At 37.5% G+C, this 23,195-nt stretch overlaps 1 protein-coding gene across 2 annotated transcripts in view; it reads left to right on the plus strand.

Moving 5' to 3' along the window:
• LOC132205143 (homeotic protein ultrabithorax) overlaps window positions 1-22,620 on the plus strand; it is a 107,446-nt gene extending 84,826 nt beyond the window's left edge. For both annotated transcript variants that reach the window (XM_059634043.1, XM_059634044.1), the window contains exon 3: window positions 20,090-22,620. The gene's annotated coding sequence lies outside the window, so the exon portion shown is untranslated. The remainder of the gene's footprint in view (window positions 1-20,089) is intronic.
• The last annotated feature ends 575 nt before the right edge of the window (window positions 22,621-23,195 follow it).

The raw sequence follows: 23,195 nt of genomic DNA on the forward strand, positions 1-23,195 counted from the left end.
GCCCAATTATAAAAGAGCAAATGAAATATTCAAGACTGCTGACAAAGAGTGCGCGAGTTTAATTGCAGCCCTCTTCTTATATACCAGAGGAGAGTGATTAACAATTTCAAACCTCAAGTGGCGCCACCCCCATAAATTTAATTCACGAATGCACTATTTTGAATCTAATTAAATTTTGTTCAAACTTTGAACACATCAAAGGGGCAATAAATCCATTTAAATTTAGATTAGAATTTTTATATGCGGAAAATAATGCAATCCGCCTTTATTGTTACTCTCTTGTGGGATTTTTTATGGTTTCGCGGGCTATTAAATTTTACAAATTCAAATGCTCATTCTCTCCGACTGTCTATATAAAACTTAGGGAGAGAGAAGAAAGAAAACGCCCGGATCGGATGGGGAAAAGATGTTCGATGGCGACAGCATTTTCGAGCGTAAAATCAGTCGCCGAAGTTAATTTGGAGCCGTGAGGAATGAAGTGGGAACAGCGTGGGGAAATAAAAGGAAAATAAAAAAAGAGAGGATGCAGCATCTCTCTCAGTTCGTTCCTCTTTCTTTCGTTCTCTCTGCGGAGAGCGAGCAAGCGCAGCAACTCTAAAGTTTTACAATTTAAAAAGTTGCTCTGATCTGAAAATTTATAGAAGTAAGCCAAGTCGTAAATTTTGTGTTGCTCTCTCTCGCTCCTCTGCGCGCGGCGCTCTTTTCTCGCAGTTCTCGTGTGGCGCAGGGGTTTGAATTCGCCTCTTCTGCTTTGCTCTTTTTCCTCTCGCACACACTTTGCACAAGGCTTAAACCGCCCCCTTTATTTATTCCCCACCCCCGTCCGTTTTTAAGGGGCCTAATCCCATGAACATCGCATTTATTACGCGATATAGACACTGGCATAATGAGATTTGGACCATTCCAGCAGATTTCTTCCTGTCTGCACCTTGCAAGCAGCAGTGTTGTGAAATTTTGTAAACAGAAAAAATGGCACTATTTAGATTTTTGAGGAAAAATTTGTACCATCACCGCAGGAAGCTGTAAATAAAATCCGTCCTTGTACTTTATATACTTGGACGAGGAGTAATGCCAACGTTTTTTTTTCTCTGCTCCGGACAAAATATTACAGCAGCCCTCATGCTGTGGGACACTAAGAGCGTGAAATACTGGGGCACTGACAAATTAGTGGCTCTTTGGGGTTGAAAAATATTTCCAACTGCGCAAGATTTTTTGTTTTAAATAAATACTAGAGAAAAAAAAAGATAATTCTCTCGGGAACATCGGAAAATGAGATAAGCAGAAATTGAGAAATTTTTCAAGGAAAACGTGGGAGATAAATGTGGATATTCAAGAACATTAAGGGGCTGTTAATGTCTCGCCTAGAGCTTTTTAATCATCAACGCTCAGGGGATAGATGGGACGCAAATGAGATTCCCTTTCCGAGAAGTTCTGTATGCAAAAGTGACACTTTTTACCATGCATAGGTTTGATAAGAATGAAATGAGAATATAGCCGGGTGCATTCTTCATTTTTTCCTCTCGCGCGTATTTTTACGAGCTCCTGCGGGGTATCGCTGCTGAATTTGCTCAAGAAAAGTAGAAATATTGCTGGTGGAAACTGTGAAATACGGGCCACCATATCTGGCGGGGTGTTTTCGAGATAACAGTGGTAGTGCGACGAGGAGCAAAAGAGGCGCAAGCGAGAGAGCAGTTCGTTGTCGTCGTTCTGCGGCACCCACCAGCAGCAAAGAAAACGGCGGTGGCAGCTGAAAAAAGCTGGGGCCGGAGACGAAGAAAAGAATGGGCAAGAAAAGGAGCAGCTGAAATCGTTTAACAAAACGGCCAAATATAAATCCGCACTCCAGGAGAAAAAAATTAGCAATTTATGATATCATATATAAACATAATTAAATTCTTTTTTACTAATAACAATTTGCAAAAGAGATTAAGTAGCTAATTAAGAATAGATTAATTTAAAAGAGCCATGATTTCAATAAAAAAGCCAATTGTTGCGTTCATTGGAATACAATTTTATGACAATTGTTGTGTTCATTTGATTCGAATATGGCAAAAATTGGTTGGCTGAATAAAATCAACCCTGTTAATACATTTTTTCTACTTACTCTTAAATAAAAAATAAATAAATAAATAGTGAAATTTATAATGGTGTTAATAGATGATTAAATGGATCATCAAATAATAAAATTGTATTATTTATTTTCTCGAACGAAGGTCTCTAGTGCTTCAAAACTTGTGAACCGTAAACTAGTTCAGAGAGTCCTGGTTCCAAACCACCATCCTAGAAAGAATGGCCAAGACCATCTCAGGCCAGAGGGTGTCCACGTTGAAGATGAGGTACATCTGGCCCTGAAGAAGGGACACAGCCAGTCCGTCCACCACTGGGGAGTAAACGCCGGTGGAGAAGAGGGAGACGCCGGCCGTCTCTTCCTCAGGGGCCCACTCGGCGTCGTCATTGGCGAAAAAACGGCCAATGACCTTTAGCCCTTCAACTGCTTCTTCTTTGCCAAAAGCGTAGTGGAGCGAGGCCCTGCTCAGGAGCACCAACAAACCAGGGCGCAACTCAAATATGGCACCGTCCTCCAGAGCCTCCGAAAAGCCAGGGATGAACCTGACGCACCCGAGGGGCACAGAGAGCGGCGGTTCTTCACGGAAGTTGAAGCCCAGCCTGAAGGCATCGGCATTCAGGCCCATGGTGTTGAAGGTTTCAACGACCTCCAACTCGGTTTCCAGGTGCGCCTTCAGCTGCTCCTTTCGGTCCTTGTGCTCAGGGTCGAAGGTGTTGAGCAGGTCTTCGATGGTGCTGTCCATCTTCAGTCAAAAAATTCACGGCAGAGAGGCGTCAAATTCAAATCTTCTGACCAACAATGAGCGGATTGAGAATCGTTTAGGATTTCAACAATGGGAAAAAATTGTAATTTTCAACAGTGCAATAATCGGTGCTTCATATTTTAATTAAAATTGTTAACAAGATTTTAGTAAATAAAATACTTTTCTTGGCGTTATTGGGTGCAATGAAAAATATTTGAGGGAGATATTTTCTATTAAATATTCAATTTACTTAGAAACTTCATTTCATACTGTATAGGAGAAAGTAAATATAAAAATTAATTTTTCCTTCCCCGTAGCAAAAATTGTCTGAAAATTTAAAACTTTCAAGAGAATTTAATATATTATGCTGTGACTTTTTTGTAACGATTAATATTATTAAAAGAATTAAAAAATTTTCGCTGGGAATTTTTTGAGATCCAAGGAAGGAACATTAATTTATAATCTATTTGCACAAATGTAAGTAATGCGCGAAGAATGCTGTAGGAAAATAATAACCAAGGCCGGCAGTAAAGCACCCCTGAGCGTGTAATAAGATTATTTACGAGCACATTAAGAGCGCATGTTTTACAGTTATTGCAAATTTTTTTTCTCTCGCTCATGATACAGCGCCATATTTAAGAAATTACAGCCCCACAATAAATAGACACGCGGCGGCGGCGAGAGCGTGCTACCCTCGCCAAAAAAGGAATTTCCTGCCATGATGGCCGCAATAATTCATCACCTAGCCCTGCGTGCTTTCCCAGGGTTAATTGAATTCCTGCTGATGGGACTGTGTGCAGATATCGCCTGCCAAATAACGTGAAAAACGACCCCTCCGCCTGGACGATGACGTGTGTTGCACAATTTAACAGATGAAATGAAATGCAGCCATCAGAGACAATTATCTGCGGCGAGACCACCTACCAGGCTCACTAAATAATAGCCTCTCTACTCGGATGCTGCTGCCGCGCTGATTTGAATAAAATAAATTCATTTGGTGGCACATACGCTTGACAGGCCAGTTCGAGGCTGCTCTCGCTTAATTGTGCCGTGCATGCGTTTCCAGTCTCAAAGCCTCAATTCAAAAAAGCATTATAATGGGGGCGCTTCAAACTCATTGTTCGCCCTCCGGCAAAACTATCAATATACAAATTAATGAGAAAGTACATTATTTTGTTGTTTTAATTAATATTACCAAACATTATTAAAGCTTTTCTTAGTTATAATTCAATATTATATTAATGAAGGAAAATGATGAGTTGAAATAAATAATTAATTTTATAAAAAATATTGATAGCTGGATTATAAAAATTTGACGAAATTTGCAAATTGGTTTATTACTGAAAAATATTTTTACCTCAATAATGCATTGGAATAATAAATATGAAAAATAATTATAATAAATGAAAAAAATTATACATAATTTGAACAATAAATAGATTATGAAATGAAAAAATATTTTTTTTAAATAAATGTAAGTTTTTCTGCAATTTAGTTTTCTGCTCTGAAAGGATTAAAAAAAAATTTTAATTTTCAAAATAAATAATGCACATTATCAATTTAAGACTTTACTTTGGATTAAAATACAATATTTAAATATAATATAAATGATATCTCATTAATGAATAGCCCTGAAGAAATTTGCTCATATATTTATACAAAAAACTAAACTAACTCACTCGGCAAGTTTAATAAACCGATAAGGAAATGGGCATGAATTGATTATATTAATTCATTGTCAATTGGAAATTCACTTAAACCGCGGCATATCAGCAGCAAAATTAGTCCTTATTTAATATGAAAGGGGACACAAATCATTAAGAGTCACGTCGGCCCAATACAGCAATTTGCGAACAAGCTCTTAAGTGAACGAAGAAAAAAAATGTAATTCCCAGCAGCGAGCGAGCGAGCGTCTCCAGCTGCTAGGCAGACAGGCCGCAACTACACTCTCTTATCTGCATATTGGCAGTGCCTGCTGCGCGAAGAGGAGCCCGCGTGCAAAAAAGCTCCTTAAATTGAGGAGGAGGCGAGAGAGTGCGAAACCACAAATTATTTCGCCATCGCTATCTGCTCAATTGCGCCGCTCATAATATTATGGCTGCCGCTCGCAGGATACGCGAAAGGGTGAAAATAGGGTGTTAAAAAGTGATATAACGAGTATGGGGAAGACTCGCTCGCGCATAAGGTGAGCAGCTTTATTTTTTACGCTCGCCCCAGGAAGAAAATGTGTGCGTTGTGCTGCGTAATAATAAATCACCTGCAGCTAGCTTTTTTCGCCACGCACATAATTTACCCCGGGATGTTTTTGTATGTAAATGTTTACACGTGGAGGTGCGTATTTACCAGCAGAATTTTTTTTCACTGCGTGGTGGTTGCGAGCTCGAGAGCGCTAAAAGGCTTCAGGTAAATTTTCACGCCGTTTTGGTATGTAAATTTATCGTCACTTTAAATTAAACTCTCTCGCGGCGAGCGGGACAAAAACATTGCGTTTTACACCACGCGGCCGAGAGAGCAGGAACAAAAAGTGTTGAATAACCAGCAGCCTAATTTAGCAACTCCCACATCTGGAGTGCTGTGGGAAAATTTGCCCTTTCAATGAGCAGAACTTCTCCTCTATGTTACTCACAGAGCTACGTTTAAAAAAATTAAAATTACAATAATTTAATACATCATCTAAGCATCATCAGAGTGAGGGATGATACATACGTTAATTTTTACAAAATTTTACATAATTTTTCGGTATAAAGCTCAATTCGCAAAGGTGGGCATGTTTTATTAAAAACTTCTGTGATTGAAAGGTGTAAATGACTGATCTAATGGTTTTAATAAATAAATAATGGAGATCATAATTATTAAATTAGGGGAATTTTAAAACTCTAATTATGAAGTTATAATTTCAGTGTATTAAATTGATAAAGATTTTTGCTGCTATATTGAGGAGATAATTTACAAAAATGTCATACTATGGCTCAATAAAAAAAACAAGGGGTGGCCAACTCTTGTTATTCTGGTCTTTTGTTTATATAAATATTATACAAATTAATTGATCTAAACCTAAATAAAATTTTGGTAAATTCCCCCCCCCCCCCCCTATGTGAATAACCCAACTCTAATTTGGTCAATATCTATAGAGTATCTGATGCGATTGACATTGATTTATAAGTCAAACTTTTATTCCACCTTCAGCAAATAGTCCCCTCTCTCGCCGAGTCTGTGCAGATTTTTTGTCGCGATTTGCATTTGGATACACAAACGCAGCTCTTTTTCTCGGTATATAATAATAAAAAGGAAACGTCAGCACTTTAAAAGATTCTTCTGCTAGAAGAGACAGCGCTTGGTGTATACATAGCAGAGATGGATATTTTCCATATTCCGAAGCCCTGCTCCAAGTTGGCTCTGCGAAAAGAGTTTTCTTCTTTCTTTCTGTTTGGCCCGACAGGAAATCTCCGGCCGAGAGAGCTGTTGGGGAGCCGAACTGGGCGCGCGAGCACTTTCTTTGTGCTCCAAGTTTCGCCGACAGGAAAAATGGAAAAGCCTCGGCGTGGAAATGGCCGGCCATCAATTTTGTTCGTGTGAATGGCGAACACCTTGCTTGTTTGCTTACTTTGCATGTTTGCCGAACAGGAGATGTAAAGATTGGTGACTGGAACAATCTTGTTTGTACGCCCGCTGCCGCCGCCGCCGTCGCCGCCGACGAGGAAATTGCACTGCAAAAAATAATGGCCGCGCTCCGTTCTGCTCTGCCGGTCAAAAATAATTTGCTAACAGAGGCGACATTTTACTTTTTGCGTGATGCTTTTTGCCTAATATGGAATGCAAATAAAAGTCTATTCTTGTTATTTGCTGATTGGGACAAACTTGCTGCACAATCTGCAAAATTCAATTGACAGGAATATTTTAGAACTTTTTTATGGATAGTGTTTAAAAAAGTTGTAATTCAGATATTTTTTTTTCTTTTTTGCCCAAACTATAAACAGTAAACACAAAAACTAGAATGCACTATTAACTACTAGTACACATTTAAAAACATTCGAAATTTAAATTTAATCTCTTTTTTAATTTAATAGGTATATCATTCATCATAAATTATTTTAATACAGTTTGTTTTGTTATTAGGTATTATTAGTTATTACAAAATTTCATACTTAAAAAATGACTACCAAGACACTGCAACACACCAATTATTCCGGTTGTTTAAGAATGGGAGATTGGAAATTAATTTCCTACAAATTAAGTCTCAGTATAATAAATTAAATTAAATAAAATCTCTTTTAAGATAAATTTTTTTTACTTTAGTTTTAAATATTTAATTGGAACTTAATTGAACATTAACAACCATTTTATTAAATATAAATGAAGTATATTATTTAAATAATAATAAATAGCATCAATATCTGATGAATATTATACTTTTAACTTACCCAAATTTGGCTACTACAACAGGAGAGATTTTTAATTATTGGTTTTCATTTTATTCGTTCAAAAATAATAAAAAAAAAACAACAATAAAATTTTAACTATTCTGAATTTAATTTTCTTCTAGAGCAGATAATAATTCTTATTGTTAGCAGGCATTGTCAGATTCACATGTACCTGTGCAGCCTAAAGCATGTATTGTTGCTCGCAGCAAATAAAAGAACAAACTTATATACTCACTCGTCGGCCGTCTCCTGAGACAATCGAAACGAACATGCACACAACAAATAAACAAACAGCACGAGAAAGTGCATCGGTGCAATTACGTGCTCGCAGACCAATCAACGCCTCGGCGCTAATTAAATAGCAAGGCCGGTGGCGCGAAGAATAAATCAGGAGAGTGCGTGTAATTCACTTCTGCATGACCAGTTTTTATTGCAGGTGGCGCGAGGATTGATATAAATGACTTCCTCGGCCGCTCTCAATCAGAATTAGAGAGAAGAGGCCCGGTCGCCGAGCAATGAAACTTGCATGAGATGCGACTTTGGGGATCTTGCGAGGAAATTTATTCTGATGGGTGGCAATATAAGTGCGATTTTATGCCGAGGGTCTCGCTTTCGAATGGCCCGAGGATTTTTTCGATGAGAGGAATGCACTCGGCAGGTCAGCCGACGCGCCACCCACGCGATTATTTGACTGATTCCGATCTGTTGGCCGCACAAACAAAACGCACGGCGGCGACACGCCAAACATACCTGATTAAATCCCGGCACTCCAAATCGCCGTTGGCCGTTTAGGCAACAATAAATATTTTATTCAAAATAGCGCGGCATTCCGATCGAGCGAGCGATTTCTATCGTCTGCTGTTATGCGAGTGTGATGTTATTTTCTCGCCTTTCGCAGGTGAGTGAATTATTTTATAGCTTGTTATGAGAAAAAAAATCAAACGTCCGGCACATGCATAATACAGGCTGCTGCGTATTTCACGCGCGCTTATCAACGCAATAATTTTCATACTTCAATCTACGTTACACACTTTCATATTTCAATTAATAATAAGAGTAAATCAAAGAAATTAATGTGGCATAAACTGTAACATAATGTTTGACAAAGATATTTTTATTTTAATTACTAGCTTTTTTAAATAACACATGCATTATATGTATATCTTATTTTTTGTACTTATTTAATTAATCTATTATAATATGAATTTTTACTTTAAAATTATAAAATATTTATTTGTTAATTTTCTTTGTTGATCATGTAAAAACATTAAACATATTTTGGTTGGAAATTTTGTTTTAAATGTTGCTTTCTCTCAATTGATTGCATAATTAAGAAAATAATTTCGATTCTGTTGGTGAAACATAGTTATGTTTATGAATTTTATATTAAGTTAATAAGTATAGCCACTTATATGACTCATATTGAATACCATATTATTTGCTCATTGTTTGCAATTTAATATTTGCTTGTTTTCCATTGAAGATGGGAATAAAATAATGTCAAGTTTAATTTTAAGCATGACTGTTTTCGCATTGGGGCGAGTGACACACGGGAACAATAAATTTGCTCGCTTTGGCTCTTTGTCTGCTTCCTATTTTTCCTTTTGGCTTTTTCCGTTTCGCATGGCTAGGCCGAGCGCAATGCATCGCAATGAGACAGCACGCGCGGCGAGCGAGAAAAATAAAAGCTAAAAGCTCCATTTCTCCGTCGCGCAATTGCGGAGGAAACAGGAACAAAAAACGATAAATTATCTGCAGTGGCGCGCAGAGAACGCGCGCATGATCAACTGCAGCAAAAATTGAGCATGCAAAAATGAGCCCCATTAATATGAAACGGTGGAAATTTGCATTTTTCAAGTTGCAGGCTTCGAAAATTGCGCTCTCATGCATTATGCAGGCTCTCCGGCGGCGGCCGCTGGCAGGAAAAACAAAAAGAGCCCCGAAGCTGCAGATCGGCGGCAGAGGCGCCGGCGTCGGATTCATTGTGTTTGCACAAGCGGAGAGACGTCTCGAGTGCTCTGTCCACGTCCGGTATCAGCATTTTATCGCAATAAATATCACGCCCCCGCACACCACCGCCGCCGCCGCGCGTTTTTGTTTCTTACTTGCTCGACAAAGCAATAAAAACTAGCTGGAAGCTGAGCATACAAACATACAAGTCGTCGAACACAAACGGAAGAAAACTAAATAAATCGCCAACAGAGACACACCACTATTTTGCCAAAATAAGAATTTTACTAATATTTTTATTGTGAAAATGTCTTCATTTGTAGATTGATCAATGATTTAAAATTGATATTTTAATATTCAGTGATTTTGAGAAATTAAATGTTGATCAAAAATTCAAAATTCATGTTATAAAATTGTAACTAAAATTTATAAATTTAGCACATGAGTATGATGTTTTTTTTATAAATTAAAGTTCATTTCTTTTAAAATACTTTGAATATATTAAACAAATTAATAACTTTTTTTGTATAGAGACAGGAACAATTTTTTAACAATCAATTGTTGTAATTGTTAATTCGAAATAATTAATTTTACTTGAAATATTAAACAAAATATTTCCAATTACATGAGTGGATGCATATTTAGCTTTTAATATAAAATTTATTGTCTCTGAGATTGTTCAATTGGAATTAAAAAATTCTATTCAATAAGTCAGCAATGTATTTCACATTTAAAAAGGGTTGTCAGCAGCTGTACATCTTGGACGAGCGGGTTGCATACCCTTACCATTTCTCAATCCACACCCCTTTACTTCACTCGCTATCTAGAAGGAAATGCACTGTTTGAAGGATATTGAAAATTCTCTCATCTCTGGAGTGTTGGTTTTACCAGCTGTTAATTCACGTTCTTCCAAGAAAATGCATTATTCATAATTTGTATAGGGACCTTTTTCTTCTGCAGACAAAGGCGCCGCTAAAAGCCGAGGAAGCTTCTTTTTGTTCGAAAAATGGGTCAGCAGACTGCGCCCGTCGGAAGTGAAAAGAAGGCAGATGAGCCAGCGACCGCGTCGACTAATTATGCAGAAATATAAGGGGCACCCGACCTGCCCCAACGCGCGACGGCTCCTAGCAGATTCACAGTTCTGGGCCGGCCGAGCAATCAAAAACGCATTTAATGCGGTCGTAAAACAAAAGAATAAGCTTGGCGATAATTTATTCACACACGAGCCATAACGCCGCAGTCATAACAATAATAAAAAGACCTGCTGCTGCTGCCATAGGGTTTAACATTTTTGATGGGCCATAAACAGAATAACTATCCACCTGTTATATAAGAGAGGGTGTGGCGTTATTATTATTTTATTGCTGCCGCCGCTCTCTCTCTCTCTCTCTTGCTGAGCGCTGCCTCTGTATTTTGAGCCGCTCGCTCGCGCCATCATGGAATCACACCGCCGCTCTCGGATTTTATGGCTACTTAAAAATCACTTTATGAAGTTGTAAAAATTATTTTATCGTCTCTCTCTCTCTCTGCTTTATTAACAGCCTCCGAAGCATGACCCTAGGCAACAGGAGCATAATCAAACGTTCAATCAACATTTGCACTTCATTTAAATCTCTGCCCGATTATTTATACTATATAAGTACAATTTATTGCAAGAAATTTATTTACTTCAAATTCTCATTGTTTTTGGTATTGTTCATTTTACTTTTATATAATTTTAGCACGTAATCAATCATTAGATAAAAAGAAATTACACTTTCAGATTAATATTAATTAAATGGTTGCGTCGTGATTTGCTTATAAAGAGTAGAAATTACATTCAAAGTAAAAAAAAAATACAGATCTATTATCCTCTTGTATCAGCACAATATTATTTATATAATAATAAAATTAATAAAAAATTTGTTTTAATTTTAATCAATTAAAATAAAAATAAAAGTAGTAAAATTGATTTAAACTTTTTTTGTAAATAACAAAAACTGATTTTTTTTTACAAAAAAAAATTTTGTGTAATAGTTCAAAAACTTCACCCCCTTGAGGGCATTCAAACGTATATCAAAGCACTCAGGGAGCATGGGGTGGAAGAGTGTGTGCATTAGAATGAGAGAGTGCAAAATGTGTGCAACTTCTCTGTTATCTGCGCCATCCAGTTCCAATATATGGGCGGCCTGCTCAAATAATATTCTCGCGCGGTGGCGCCGAGAGCGGAATACATCACCGACGCCTAAGCAAACAATTATTATTACACACATACAAAGTATGGAAGAAGATTCGGGCCCGGCGCAAAAACAAAAGGGGGAAAGTAAATCATGCGCGCCAACTTTTGGCAATAAATTACAATATTAGCTCGGCAGCGTGTATGAGAGAGAAGAGTTCGCCGCTGGCGTTTCCTATAAACTCCCCATATAAAGTTTCCCGGGTGCAATATTTTTCGCCCTTTGCGATAATTCAGCAGGTGTATTGCGCGTGCAGTTTATTTTTATTAAGCGGTGGACACACCGACCGGCGCTTTATCATCCGCTAATTAGAGACGGACCGACTAAAAACAAGCAAAGAGCCGTTTTAAAAAAGCGCCTCTCTCGCTTTCGCTCCTCCCGCCGGTCGCGTGCATGAATATTGCATTTGCTTCTGCTGCTGGAAAATGCTGCTTTTCTTTTTCCAGCGGCGTTGTTGTTGCCGGCGGGAAATATGTTTGCGCATCATGTGCCTCTGAGGTGCGGCCATTTATATAAAACGCACAAACGCTGCTGGTCCAGCTCCTGATTTATGGCCGCAGCACCAGGCTTAGCTTAATTCTGGATACTGCTATTCCTATTTACAGGATGTTCACTGTACACGACCCTTGCATAAAATCGTAATAGAACTACGAAATTGCCTCAAAAATTTGTGATAACAGTGGAAAATTAATAATAAATTTTTAAACATCACATTGAACGCATTGAACAATTTCATTTCTGAACTTCTCTGTCAAAAGTTCTCTTATTTCAAAAAGAATTTATTTTACCTGAATGCATCAACAAAGGTCACAGACCTTTTTCATAAAAAAATGTGCCTTGAGCAAGAGGGAAAATCAATAGGATCAACAAACTCCAAATATGTGCGGAGAAAAATATATAACTGCTGCATGAAAGGAGCCATGACCTCGAGACGGAATAAAGAATAAAAGCCGCTTTTCTTCATATATTTTTCTCGGCCGCACAATTGGCTCGATGTGTTCCACCTTTGGTCTCGCATGTTGTGCTGATATGGGTTGTCTGCGTTATTGGCCGGATTATAAATTCAATTAAAATCATCTGCAGTTTGCGCAAAAATTTAATTCGCCGTCTGTGTTTGCGCTGATAAAATTCGCTGAAATAAAGTTGGTAACGGACGCATTAATCACGCGATATATGCGCGGCGGTGGCGGCGTTATAAATAATTTAAGTGCCCATCTCTCACTCAGCAACAGCACATTTGCGCCCGTATTAAATATTCTATTATTATACGCGCCACTTCTCCAGCACCAGCAGAGCTCAGCAGCCGCCGCCCCGCTATAAATGTACAAGTATTAATATCAGCATGCAATTTCGCCGCCTTACAAGAAGAGCAGCAGATGAAATTTGTATAAAAATAACATTTATTACGCTTCTCTCTCTCACACACACTTTAAAATGTATTTAGATTCAAATGAGAATTTAAAGGCGGCGGTGAAATATGCCCGGCGAGGGCGCCCCAAAAGGCCGATTCGTCTTGTTATTTTATTCCTCCGCTGCATAGTGTGCTCTCGCGCTTAAAATTACACCACTCGAAACCGACCATAATGTGCCGTGTATAGCATTCTTTTAAATAAGAAAAGCAGCCCTCAACCCTTCCTTGAAGGAAAAATTGCGATCACACCCCGGGGAAATATTGCTGAAAGATGGTCCCCGCGCTTGTCGCTTTTGTCCAAACGACTTTGGAGAAATTTATTCAGAAACCGGGCTGCACAAAAAAAAGAAACCGAAAGAATATAAAAGTCTTCCATCGCACTAGAACATCTGCAATTTTCTAACCGAATCAAGGAAAATTTTATGAAATTGTTGATTTTGCCACTTTGAATTTATTCGGGAGACAAACACGTGCGCGAGTGTGCTGGGTAGAAGTGGGTACAGCATTGTTGCCAGATTTATGGCCGTGGCGAGACAAAATAATTATTGATTTTGTGTACTGCTGGCACACACACTCGGAAGCAGCGTAGATGTGCATGCAGCGGAGCAGCGCAGTCTTTTCCGTCCCTCCCCAGCATGCAACTCGCTGCCGAGCAACCCTGCACGCCATCATTCCCTCTATAACATAAAAAATCAATAAAGAAATTAAAAACAAATCTCGTCATTTTGGTAGTTTACTGAACAAAAATTAAATACCTCAAACTGCTCAAAATTTGTTCCACTTATATTTGAATTATTTGTAACTTCTGTCCAAGAGACAAAACAAATTAATAAATTTTCTAGTCGGGTTGCCCGCGTGTTTTGATTTTCCCAAATTAACCAGCAGCGAGAGTGAATAAATTAATTGTCGGTGTTTACAATGACCCAATGGTGCGACCGAGACATTAATCTGCATTGTCTGGTGCCAATTAATCTTGGCGTTGGTATTTTTATTGCTGCCATAAATCTGAGAATTAGTTTTGCCTTAATATGCATCGCAGGCGCAAAAACGCCACCACCGCTTTCGCTCGCGGTTTTTATTTTAATTCGTCAGAGTGGACGGAAGGACAACTGCGTGGCACAGCTGGCATGGTATCGCTCAAGCGGACGCGTCTAGCACTCTAGAACTGAAAAAAACTGCTAACGTAAACACACAGACCCGAAGCTTTCATTGTTTATTTTTTGCTAATTGAAATGGTTTCCACTTATTATTAAATTAAAAACAACGAATATTTTTACAAGATCGATAGTCACATCAAATACAAAATAAAATTAATATTATACTTTTCTCATAATTCATTATTATTTATTTTGTACAATTTATTTTATTGATATTTTTAAGGTTCCACAACAACAACTTCAAGAACCTATTTAGAAACATATTTTATTGATTTTGATATAACTAAGTCTCTTTATGATTGGAGAATGAAATTAATTTTACAATTCAACTCATTTAATGCTCTCTGAATTGTGAAAAGAACATGAATAAGCCTCGAGTCTGGAATAATTTATTCTTTGAGGTTGCTTACAAAACAGTTACATATAAATTTCCACCAAAGGTGACATTTGCACAACAGAATTGATATGCAAAATTGGAACTGCGAAATTATACATTGCACACACAACCTCACGCACCTTTTGATGGCGAAACGCGATATTGCGAGTAGCTTGGCGTGACATCATGGCGGAGGAAAAACGCAAATAAATATTACTTTGGCTGGAAACTGCTTTCGCATGCAGAAACGTCTCTTCCTGATTTGGCCAAAGAGAGGACGAGGATTTATGGCGTGGCCAAACCTGAAGCGCGACTTCCTCTCAGCAGCTTTTGTCACCTCTAATTTGATGTAGGTCGCCTGATTGGCTCACTCGCTGGGTGGTCTCTTGACATGCGAGACACACGGACTTGCAAAACTGCAAAATGATTGATAGCAATTAAATTGCTTTGGCAGGTACCGCGACCATACAATGCGGCACGGATAAACAAATAAATGCGTCTCGCCTACACAGTGCGTAATTATCTGTTAAGCACTTTGCCTGTCTAGACTTGTGAAATTTTGCACCCTGCAACATCCTTTTTTTAATTTATTATTATTTTTCACATTTAAATTTTCACTTGAAATAACTCGTGAAATTTATTTCCCAATGTCATTAGATACTAAAAAGTTGTAGAAAACGTGTTTGCCGCTCTTGTAAAAGTCCGACATAATAACTCTTGGTGCGGCAACTGCTCTCGGCCATTTATTTTTCTCCACAAAAGTTATATTAAAGTTTGGTCCAGGCCGTTCATCATATCATGTGTTTTTTTTTCTCGAGACTCGCGGCCGCCGCCGGATTAATTTATATATATTTTTGCACCCCCTCGCTCGGCAATAAAGCATTCGGGTTGGTTAATTATTGAAGTGCGCCGGCGGAGTTTGGCGGACGCCAGATGCTGCGAATTAAAGGAGGAGCAAGATGTTGCAGCCCGCGCTGGCCATTTTAATTAAATCTGCTTCAACCACGCGATGCACTCTCGCCCAGTGTCATATGCAGGCAGAGACAGCCCGTCGAGTTTTGAATGCCAATTAATTAATCCAGGCACGAGTGGCGGCGGCGACCAACCCTCCTCTACGATTGTCGCAGATAAGCTCCATAACAACAATTAAACTGCAATCAGAGCACAAATTGCTCAGATTCAAGAGCATCAGTTACTAACAGAGTTGAATGATCTCAAGCTCGGAAAGCGTTCACAATTGAATTACAAAATGCAAAAAAAAAAAATATTTAAATGAATTAGTAAAATCTTTAAAAACCTAAATATAATTTTCAATTCCTTTTTTTTTAATTGGAAAAAGTCCCATATAATTTATTATTTCTGAAAACATTAAAACCCTCGAAAAATAAATTATAAAAATAAAATTTTTATTTTTGGAAAATGAATGAACTCTTGATTACCTGATATAATTTTACGAAATAAATCAGAATTCATAGAGATGCTCTCCTATAATTAAATTTTCGTCAGTAATAATTAGACGCTTTCTCGAAACAGATCAATCCGAGTGCAGCCTCGAATTTTGTTTGCCCAAAAATAAACAACGATAAATCTTGGCAGCAACGGGATTTCTAATTGAAGATGCGTGTTTTGATGGACTCTGTGTGTTCTAATTAAGAATGTGTGCTCTCGCCCGCTTGCTCGCACAGAAAGTTTCGTCTCTCAAAAGCTGCTCTTGGGCGCCCGCTCTCCTAATCTCGAAATAACTACTTTTCACACAGCGTACACAAAGTTGGTTCCTTGAGCGAGGCGCGTCGGGCTTACCGTGGCAGACATGAGACAAGTGTTTCACATCAACAATGAAAAAGGGTTGCACAACGTCTTGATACACAATGATGCAAATTGCCAACAAAGTCGAAACTGCCATTTTAAATATTCAATACTAATTTTAATAATTATTCAAATTCCAACCATCTTATTACAATTATTTAATATGTAATGCACTAAGCCGATAAATATTTAAAATTTTATTTTAAGGTAACATAATTTTTTTTTTAATTTAAAAAATGTTAAAAGTAATTAAATCAAATAAAAAATTAGAAAAACCAGAATTGAAGGCATTTTAAGGGAAAAATTAAGAGTTTATACTGTATACAAGTTATTTTTTTCTGTAAAACTTTTTTTAAACGCGTGTAACATAAATGTGCTGTACATAAACTAAATTTACTTTTTTATTTTAAATGCACATATCCCTAATGGTACGAGTTTGCGAAGTCTTACTTGACTTACAGACGGAAAGTGCATTTGAGTCCAAGTTTGCGTGCAGAAATGAAGACGAATAACGAAAGTGCAGCGGCATCTCTCTTTTATAAAAACGTATAGTGCACATGCAAGGGTGGTGCCGAGCGGCGCAGCATCTCAGCCAGGGATGAGTTACGACCCACCATTCATTTTCTAAATAGAACTGCTCGGTGATCCGTTAGTTTTATATTATAATGGATGGTTTGTGTGGCTCAAGAATAAGTTTTGATCAAGTAAAAAGTTTTCGCCCATTCATAATGGAGCGGAGAAGAAGCTGGCTAGTGGATGGAGAAAGAAAGATGCGCCAGCCAGCCAGGGTAACCCATCGTCTCCCAATACATTATTCTCGCTCGGCCACAATGATGCTCGTGCTTTTCCATTTGCCCGGCACCAGCAGCAGACTGCTGAAGAAGTGCATTTATGGCCGATGGATTTATAGGTCACCGAGAATTATGGTGCACACTTATCCAAACAAATGCAGCAAATATCTCTCGGCGCGCGAGAGCTCAGCACAGACTTTAATATCTTATCCTTGGATGCATTTCTTATTCTTGGGAAATCTCGTCGCACAGACGCAAGCGGTGCTCTTTTCTTCTGCATGTGTGTAAATATATAAATTTTCGCACGTACGGACGTTGAAGAAGTGGGAGAGAATTTGTTCAGGATTGAATTTTTATAGGGTGAGAAGAGGTGATTCTGCGATTAAAGGATTAAGTCAGTTTTAAGTGAAATTTTAAAAGACGAATTTCAATTTATAAAAAGAAATAAAGTGAAAGATTAAGTTGAATTTTGTTCTTTTTAAATATTTTTATATTCAATTGTCTACTTTCTGTTACAAGTATTTAAACACTTGATCCACATTTCAAATAATCCTGTTTTTCAAGTATTTATGTTGCAATAATGAATAAATTTGAAATCAGTTTTAATTCAATTTAATTTATATTTTCTAAAAAAAGGAAGTTTTTAATAATTACTAAATCAAAAGTCAATTTTAACATTCTGTTTCAAATTTGAATTAATTTACATACTTATTAATTTTGACATTTTTATGATTAAATTTACTCTGTATTTGTAAATTTCATCCTATAGAAATGTAGAAAATTTAATCCTCTTAACCTATATATGCACACCCTATGAATTCAAGACACAAAAAGAACCGATCAAAATGCACTCAGCACTTCTTCAACATTTTTATTTTTTATTTTCTGCAAGTTGAGCAAGGTGCATTTCAGCGCCGCGAGAGCACATTTGCAGAATAATCGCATCATCGCTGCATTCGCACACACTGAGCTCCGATTCTCGTTTTTCTTCCGCTGTCTCTTCTCCATTTGCGACCAAAAGAAAAGAGTTTTGCGTTGCTGTCAGATTCGCGAGATTCATGGTCGAAATGCCCTGAATTTGAGTTCAGTGAGGCATGCATGCACTGCATATAGCACACACACCCCATGTTACATATTATGTGTTTGCCTTGGCTGGCAATGTTGCGGAAACTTCGCCGTCCTTTACAGCAGATCTGATTTCGCAACGAGTCACGCAAAGTTGGCAAACATCAATTTATCGTAGAAAAATTAGAAATATTTTATAGGGAATGATGAAAAATTTAATACAAATTTCGTTAATATGAAGTGTAGCAATACAATTTTTTATAATGATTATTTTTTTAAATCAAATTAAAATTTTAAAAGAACTTACTATTATTTTATCGAAATAATCAGATAGAAAAAATCTGCTTTTTTGATAATGTGAAGAAAACAAATTTTATGTGTAATTTTTGTACCGATTGGGATCATTACTGCCAACTATTGTGAAAAGAGAGCAAAATGTTTGTTAAATTTGTAAGAATTTTATTATGGCAAAAAGTGCTTTTATCTGGCAGTGCCAAAAGAGGCTGCAAATGGAGGCGTAGAGGCTGTGAAAGGGCAAAAACGGCCCCTCTCGCATTTTTCTGAGGCTTTTTATCAACTTCCTCCAGAAAGTTTCGCGCGAGATTTATTTGAGACAACAGTCAGAGTTGCTCTTTTTATTTATTTGGCTTGCTCTCTCGTGCTGTTGTATCTTTTTTGCTGACGCCGAATAGGGCTTGCTCGTGTCGTTTTTGCTCCTTTTCGTGCGCTCGTGTCGCATTCTCTGCCGTAATATACTTTGTTGCTCAAATTGAGAAATGCCGACGTGTTTCATTCATATCTCTTTCTCTCTCTCTCTCTTGAAAAAGGTGAGACGCAATTCGCAGTGGAAATTATGGACTGCTAACACAATACTGCAGACCGGGCGAGAATTGTGCGCCTTTGCAGATGAAATGTACTCGCGATTTATCACACACTCCGTAAATTCAGGGGCGTGTTTGGAATTTATAAAAACGCGACGAGACCGCCGGAGCGTCCTTTCTGATGCACGACCGCGGCGACAAATTTTGACAATTGCCTGCTTTGTTTTCGGAAATTGCACGATTTTCATTCGGGAGAGAGACGTTGATCGATGTCCTCCGGACTTGGTCGTGTCTTTCTCTGCGAAAATAAAAGATTATATAATATAAGGGACGCCTCCACCCCAAAAAAGTGCAAAAATATGCTTTTGTTGGAGGCAGCGCGGCGATAAATCACAGGGACGCATCATAAATTGCACGAGGAATGAATATTTCGGCCATAATTCACGCCTCGGGCATATTTCTCTCCTACTTATATGCAGAAAAAGTTTCTTTTTTGTGACTGGAATTTGAAATTCAAGAGTCCCTGCCTCTTCCTTTCTCTGCTCGCTGCGAACAGATACGCGCGTATTTCTAATGCAGGCCGCCACCGCTGCTACGAAAATTGGCCATTTTTCACAGAAGTATTACACATCATTGCTGATTTATTGCACATATTAAATTTGTCTTGGGGTGCTCCTCTTTTCCGCTCTCGCACACACTAGCTTGAACCCAAACCCATGGCATGCCACATAGAATTGTAGAAGGAGAGGTGTGTGCGTGTCTTCCACACGTGGTGTTCAAATAAGCATATTTATTATAAATAATTTTAAAACAAAATACTAAATTTTAAATTTAAATCCGTGCATTGGGTCCAAAATGAACAATTTTTCATTCTGTCACAAAGATCAAATTATTCTTCTCTTCACAATAAAAGAAGAAACAATCGTGAGGAAAATTGAATTGTATTTAATTAATTAATGTGAGTCCTGAATTGCTATTTGTTTGCAGATTCTGATTGTTGATGTGCTTTGAACTTGATTAATAAATTATTTTATCTTTATAAATTATCAATAGTGATCAAACTTCCTCTTCATAATTTTCTTATAATTTATTCATAATCTATTTCAGTTTGAATGATTATTTATTTAAAATATTATGTGGACTCTGTGCACGATGAAATTTTTAATTGGATACGATTAATTATTGTTAAATATAATATTATAATTAAGATCAAATTTTTAGTACAAAATAATCACACCTCTTTTTCTTTTGTTCTATCGTTGCAGAAAACCAAAGATATCACGGAGCGATGCTGCACCACAAATACGATCACTCTTCATCCGTACTGCCACGTAACGTATACGACGACGTCAAACCAATCATCTCGGAGGAGCCGCAGCATAGCACTTCGCTCATTGAGTAGGACGCAAACGTTACAATTGTGTCAGTGCGCGCAGATTCACCTCGTCCGGACACTGAATTCTCTAGACTGTGGCGCGGGGTGTCTGATTGAATATTCACGTCATCGGTTGTGCCAATTTAAGTTTAAGTTTTGTTGTTTCGCGAGCGGACACGCGACGATCGTGCTGCACTTCTACTTTCTCGACAGACAGCCTGAGTTGTTCAAATCGTGTGCGTTTTTTGTGAATATTACATACACTATGCATTACTACATACGTAAAAATACTAAATAGATTACTACGAATTACGATCTACGCTGTAGAGGGTATTATTATTACGCAAAACATGCATACTCTTGCTACGATGATGCTGAATACCGATTTACTACCATTACGAAGAAAATAAATAAAAAAAAGTATCCAATAAATAAGCCGAGCCTAACAAAAGTGCAAAGACATCAACTCTCTCGAGATACGTAATTGCTGCATTAATTAATTACTTACTACGTACAGAACCAGCGGATAAAAGTATATAAAATTGAGTGTACAGAGCTGAATTCAGATAGGTGTTGTTGTTAAAATGGGTGTGTATACATTTAAATAAGCGAAAAGACACGTGGATTACCTACTAGTGACGGAGACGAGTGCAAAATTAATTAAATTGTATAATTATTAATATCCTAAATGAAACGCGATTCATGTGGTAGTGCTTTTTATGCGAAAATTGTATAAAAAAATGAAATCATTTGTTCGATTTGCTGGAACTAAAAAGCGTTTAAACAAAAGAAGTCAAACACATTGTGTCTCACCTTAGGAAGTAGCAATCAATAATTAAAATAATCAATTATAGTGCCAGACTAGTGGTGGATTATTTGTAAATATTATAAACCTTGGAGGGAAACACACACATAATTGATGATTTTCGTACTGTGGATGCAAAAAGTCTTAATAACTTTTAGTGAGTAGTGCAACTGGAGGCAAAAAACACACAACTTGGATTTACGGAGAAAATATAATTAAATTACCCGCTTGCATGGAACGATGTGAATTTTTAAAGATCGCACCTCGCTAATCATCATCACAATTTTGATAAAATTAATAATCAGATCTGTATCAAAAATCAACCTAAATTTATTTCCTGTCAAAAACAATTCTACCAAAACCATTTAAACACTATTTTCTCCCTGGATTAACTCGCTAACCCATATGATAGTCCACACCAGAGGACTATTTTTCTGCATGTAGAATAAACATCAATGTATACGAGGGATCATCCTTCAGTGACTGCGCAATGCAGATCTTTCACTGGACCGGCTGTCAGGTGTCATATAATAATAATTATTTTTAGAAAGTCCAGCCGGTCCACGATTCAAACGCGTTTTAACCCTTCACAATGCCGCAGCAGAGCAGTCACTGGGGGATCCGATTGCAAACACTTAAGTATGCCAAACTGTTAAAAGACTCGTCTACTGTGTACAATTACGATATAATTATAATACGTACAATTAATTAGTTTTGATACACACACACAGGTAAACACCCACACATACACAGCCTCCTTTAATTTCCGAATCCAAGCTGCTATACAGATTAATCAAATTGAAATTGAAAGTGCGGATCAAAGATAGAGAAAAGTTGTATACAAATCTAATCTAATCACTCTGATTCTTGAGTCAATGGAAACAATTATGGAAATTTGTGTAAATCGTGTTATGATTATTATGCTGCTATCTATTAATTACGATTATAATTACTACTGTCTCTATATGATTGTACGCCTCCTGGAATTTTGATCGATACTAAATATATTTCTCTCTTCATTAAAAAAAAATATATCTAAACCCGCCGCGAGCTGTTTAATCAATTTTTAATTAAGTGCCATGATAATAAGTTGTTTTAGATATGCGCATTAAAAATGCCGATGTTGAGTTCTTGCCTTATTTGATTTGTGTAACATAACAAAAGAAGAGGAGACTGACAAAATGTTTTCTAGATTTTATTTGCCGATTAAAATTTCTTGAAGAATCAAAATTCCAGAGGCACTTTCGTGTTTTTCGCCACAGCAGGGGGGCGTCGTTCAGGACGAGATATTCGAGCAATTGATTGTAAAAGAAGTATATGGATTTATTGATTACTAACTCTAAATATTGGCGTCATTGCTATGTATAATAAATTATATTGGTGGTCTCAAACGCATTCTCTCTTTACACTCAGCTGATGTATTGTCTCTCTCTATATTCACGCGATTAGGAGCAAAAATAATCTAAAAAAACGAACAAATTAAAAATTGAAAAAAAAAAATACAAGAATCTGTACCGTCTATAAAATTAAAGTATAATAGCGACATGTTCGATAATATTTGATTGTAATTTATTTTAAAATAAAACCATCCATAGAAAATTAAACTCGATTGTGATATAAATTTTTCAAAATTCACCCCTCTGTATATTTCAGCCTCGTCTCTCTCTCTCTGGTGGTGATGCGAATTTGCATGATTGCTTGTGACATGCAGACACGCAGGCCTCACTGCGGCCGTCCATCATTTCCGCGGCCGTCCTCAGGAGGCTTCCCCGGCCATTTCATCATTGCCGGACGGCGCGAAATGCGCCAATTTGGTTTTTGCCAGCTACACGAACCGCTCGGCTACATTTCAACATCCCTCTCCACTTGTATTTTTGCGGCCCGCCTGTTTTCGGGGATTGCACTCTCAACTCGTTCAGCAGTATTTTTGATTCCACACGCTCCGTGTGTTGCCTGGCGGGGGGTTTATTTTTAATGGAATTTTTAAAATTATTGCTCTGCTTGGTCGACACGCAGGCGAGCACATGATTTAACCCGAGCACTCAATATTCACGCGCAATCAAGCGCAATTTGCCTGGTAAATTGGGTGTACAATAATTTTCATACCATATTCAGTAATCCAGAGGCGACTTACATGCAGTGCAATTATTTTTTGCTCATCCAGTAAATATTTATTTGAGTTTGATATGTA

This window comes from Neocloeon triangulifer, unplaced genomic scaffold (genome assembly GCF_031216515.1).
Source record: "Neocloeon triangulifer isolate White Clay Creek 2 clone unplaced genomic scaffold, ASM3121651v1 ptg000002l, whole genome shotgun sequence".
In the NCBI taxonomy this organism is placed as follows: domain Eukaryota; kingdom Metazoa; phylum Arthropoda; class Insecta; order Ephemeroptera; family Baetidae; genus Neocloeon; species Neocloeon triangulifer.